Source organism: Salvia miltiorrhiza, chromosome 5, assembly GCF_028751815.1.
Source record: "Salvia miltiorrhiza cultivar Shanhuang (shh) chromosome 5, IMPLAD_Smil_shh, whole genome shotgun sequence".
In the NCBI taxonomy this organism is placed as follows: Eukaryota; Viridiplantae; Streptophyta; class Magnoliopsida; order Lamiales; family Lamiaceae; genus Salvia; species Salvia miltiorrhiza.
In genome coordinates this window covers 38,041,500-38,045,975 of record NC_080391.1, presented here as the reverse complement: position 1 = coordinate 38,045,975, position 4,476 = coordinate 38,041,500, and the positions used below count along the sequence as shown (strand labels likewise).

Sequence of the window (4,476 nt, the reverse complement as noted above, 5' to 3'; positions counted from 1 at the left end):
CTGATACTTATGCTGAGAATTTTGGAGATGCAGGTAATTTTTCAGCTCAACATATGAGTGGTTATGGCAGCTTAATGCTCTTAGTTGACTTGGTGAAATTTGCCTTTTTGGTTGTTTGTGGTGGCCTTTGAGTTATATTACATATGGTTGTGGTTCTACTTCTTGATGAATCAAGATTTTAAGGTGAAAACTATTGGCTTTGTAAGAGATTTCTTGTTAGAAAGTTTTTCAGACACGTCTTGAGTTATGACAATGCTATTTAAATCTCCTTTAGACTTAGAAATATGCTTTCTCTGTTATTGTTGCTTATCTTGAGGAATTCATCTTAATATTGATGCTATTTCCTGAGTTCACAAATTTTATTTCTTATGGGCATCTCTGAATTAGAACTGCATTTTTCTGTTTTTTGTATTTTGTTTTCTTAGGGTGTAATTTTCATTTCACTGGATGGTATAGGTGCTAAACCGGATTGCTGGACTGGACAAGAAATCATGATTTCCTAATAGTTTTGAATAAGTGAATTTGGGCATTCTTGAGGTGGACGGAGTCCGCCCACCTTTCCCACCACGACCCTGAGGTAGAGGGGGACGAGCTGCCAGAACTTTCTTCGGATGGGGGGAGGGTGGGCCCATGGGCCGCTGCGACCCGGACGCCAGAGCACCAGTGACCGCCATCTGCGCCGGCTGCGCGCTCTTCGTCAGGGAAGAGGAGCCCTCCAGAGGGTCCGAGCCAAAGAGGTCCGAGCCAGAGGAGTCCACCTCTGCCGAAACCACCTCAATCCTCTTATTCAAGGAGCGCACGGCAGCCGAGGAGTCTTCCACATGATGCACAGAAGAGCCCTTTATGATACTCATATCATTTGGTCCTTTCCGAACCTCCGTCTCCAGCCCCTCCTCAAGAACCTCAAACGTATTAGACGTGGAGATACCCGATGAAACAGCCACGGGGGTGCGAGGGGGGTCCTCCGAAGGAACCTCCTGAGATAAGGAGTTAGTTTCCTTTGTACTAGACAAAGCCGCAGGCAGATCCTTCAAAACCTCCCTGTCTGCCGGCGGATCCGAAGACCGAGCCGGAGCAACATGCCTGCTCCTGGCGCGTCTCCGCCCCGATCTAGCCTTGCGTCGCCGGCCTCGCCGACCTCCATTTTCTGCCGGCTGAGTCGGTGAGGACGGCTCAACATCTGTCTCCGAGAAGAGTTTCCTGCAATTCTCCGTAGAATGGCCAAGAGTAGAGCAAAGACAACAAAAAGAAGGCAACTCCTCATACTTAAACTCAATCTCATAAGTATTTTCATCACATTGAACGTCAAGGAACGAAGGGTGTTCCAGAGCCACATTAAGTTCCACTAAGATCCTAGCGAAGTTACCTACAGACGCCCTAGCCGAAAAACCGTCAATAAGTAAAGGAGTACCAACCTGACGAGCAATACCTGTAATGACCTCAGGATGCCAGAGCTCATGAGGCAAGTTGAAAATTCGCACCCAAACCTGAGCCAAGGAGGATTCCAGCTTGTGCGGATTGAAGTTTGGAGTCCAAGCCTGAAGGAAGAGAATTCCGGATCGAAGTCTCCAAGTGTTCTTGGCAAAAGCAGCGGCAAAGTCAGCATGTGTTGAAAATTTTAGCGTAAAATATCCCTTCCCGAGAGGGATCACTTCCCAATTCGCTGACGGTTTCCAAATAGTAGAGAGCTCCGAGTAGAGGTCGGCAGTGAACCTAGGCGCCTGACCTTTCTTGAGTAAAATCCGGCCATGAATGGCATGTTGAAAAGACTTAATTTGTCTTTGACGGAAGGCAGCGGAGAGAATGAGACAAGGGCGGTCTGCCACTAACGTCGGCTTTAACACCGCATAATCGTGTGCCGGGACATCAGCCGGACGATCAGTAGAGGAATTCAGAGACTCCGCAAACGTTTTCCTATGAAGAGGAATACTATGAGGCTGCTGCTGCTGTGTCGCCGGCGTAGAGTGATGAACCCTAGTTTCCAAAAGAGGCATTTCTTGAGAGTTCTCGGACTCCAGCGACTGAGGATTCGCCGTACGATTAATACCGGAGAAAAAGACTCCCGAACCCTCCCCAAAGTGTGACGGAGTAGAAGCCACTATAAGGGAATCAAAGGAAGGAATTGAACTCTTGGGAGTGTGGAATGTGATTATATGATAGAAATTGGGGGATATTGAGCATGTTACTATGTGTTGAGCCAATTTTGATTTATGAATAAGGGAAGACCGACTTTTAGTATTGAGTGGAGAAGTTGTGGTGATTGGTTGTGTTAGAACTTGGCTTTCTTGGTGTTGATGTGTTAAATTTCAAGCTAAAGCATGCTAATGTGTAGTAAGATGATGTATTTGAGTTCCTATAGCTTTTATTTGGCCAAAATATGAGTTATATGTTGAGTTTCAACAGAAACAGTATTGCTGTCAAGTTTGGCTGGACGAACCAGTGTCTTGTGAGGGATTTTCGAGAGTGTTCCTGTTGTCCAAATAACTTGAAATTTTTACTGTAATAACTTCAGCATGATTAGAAGGTTTCTGCAAAATTTCAGCTAAATTGGACACCGTTAGATATGTCAAACAATTTTCTTAAAAGTACTGTGCGAAGCAGAAAGGTTCTGTGGCAGATTCTGCATTTTGTGAGATAATTTCTTATACACTTGAGATATTGTATTTTTGTAACTTTCTAATAAAGATAGACTTTAATAGCTTTCTAAAAAGGTAAAGCTTGTATTTTTCTTTGAAGAGGTTGATTTTATATGATTTTTCAAAGTTGAGATTCATATATGATTACATATTTGAGATTTCTTACTTGAGAAAGTTATGAATAGAATTATGCTATCCAGAGAAAATGTAGATGCACAAACTAAACTATCTCTCTGGTCAAGTCACTCATTGACAAATATTGTGAATTATGATGGATCTGGATGGTTCCTCTAATACTTTTTGACTGCGTATAGTTACATGCATGAATTTGGATGCCTACGATTTATAATTTAAAGTTGTATTTATTTATCGTGCTGGTGTCCATGACTTACAGCTTCTCAAGGGACTTAATATTTGTTTGCTCTACTTTTCTTCTTCTTTTTCTCAAATTTAATCCAAGTATTCTTTTTCTTGTTCTAAGTTTCGAAATGGAATTTGTTGTGCTGGGGCACCTGCTGCTGTTTTGAGCAAGGTGCTTAAAGATAAAGAGGTAAGCTATATCCCATTTGTGTTTTTTGTCCTATAGAACAAGATATAAGCTATACTAACTTTATGTGCTATGATTATCTTAGCTTTCGAGTGGGAGAGTTACCTTCATGTAATGCTCACTTTCAAGTACACAAAAAAGCAGAAAATCTTGCACGATTTGTGTTGTTTTGAGAGTTGTAGTTGATTCCAGACAGAATATTATTCAATTATAAAACTCTATTTTGGTTTTGCTCCCCTAGGGGCTGCCTCAGGTTTTACTATGCCGAATTGGATTTCTCAAGGAAGCACTTCTTTTTCCCGCTGTTAAAAGTGGAGATGAGAAAGTGATAGGAGGACTTGCATGCTTGATGTCGGAAATTGGTCAAGTTGTGGGTATCTTTTTACACTTCATGTATTGTTTACTATACTTCTGTCCTGTTAACTTCTGCTATGTTTTGGAAACTTTTATAATCCTAACTATGAAACTAATTCTTGATCTTTTCTTTCTTTTTTGAAAGTTCTACAAGCAAACTGCTTTGGGAAAATTGTAGACTCATACTTGGCGCTCGTGGCGATGCTTTTGAGCATGAGGCAACTAGAAGAATGCGTAATGAAGTTATGGTAGCTTGGGATGGCTTGAGGTCAAAAGACAACCAGAGAATCATAGCAGGTTGATTAACTAGTTCTTGAGGACTTGGTGCTAGAAACATTGTATGATAGATTTTTGTTTTAGCTATAAGGTAGTTGGTATTTTCAATTTTGAATCAGAATATGCAATGATGATGTATACTTGATATTTGGTTCATTTGTATAATAATGTATGCATATTTTGGATGATATATAATATTGTTATTGTTGATATTATCATTTTGTCGTTGTATAAAAAGTGAAATTTTTTAAAATATACTACAATTATAAAAAGTGCAAAAAACTGTTATAAAAAGTGCAAAAAATCGTTATGTATTCTAATCAAAGATAACGGTTAAAATCGTTATAAAAAGTGTAAAAATCGTTATAAAAAGTGCAAAAAACCGTTATAAAAAGTGCAAAAAACCGTTATGTATTCTTTTTTTTTTTTTGATCGGGCAAAGTCATGTTAGATGTTAGTAATTAGTTCCCCATCCACTCCAAGAACCACCTTATCTCTCCCCATTCACCAAAATCCACCTTATATCTCCAATCTCCAATTCGCTCCCAAGAGGGATCGAACCCGGGTCACTTCACTTAAGTGAGGACCCGGTGGCCAGTGGGCTAAGCCCCCTGGTTAACCGTTATGTATTCTATTAAAGATAACGGTAAAAACCGTTATAAA

The 4,476-nt window shown here is 40.6% G+C and overlaps 1 long non-coding RNA gene across 1 annotated transcript; it reads left to right on the top strand.

Annotated features, from left to right (window-relative positions):
- Positions 1–370: 370 nt before the first annotated feature.
- LOC131024323 (uncharacterized) lies at positions 371–3,940 on the top strand. Its single transcript, XR_009101761.1, has 4 exons — positions 371–537; positions 3,118–3,186; positions 3,425–3,553; positions 3,683–3,940. It is a non-coding gene; the product is annotated as an uncharacterized LOC131024323 (long non-coding RNA).
- Positions 3,941–4,476: the final 536 nt, after the last annotated feature.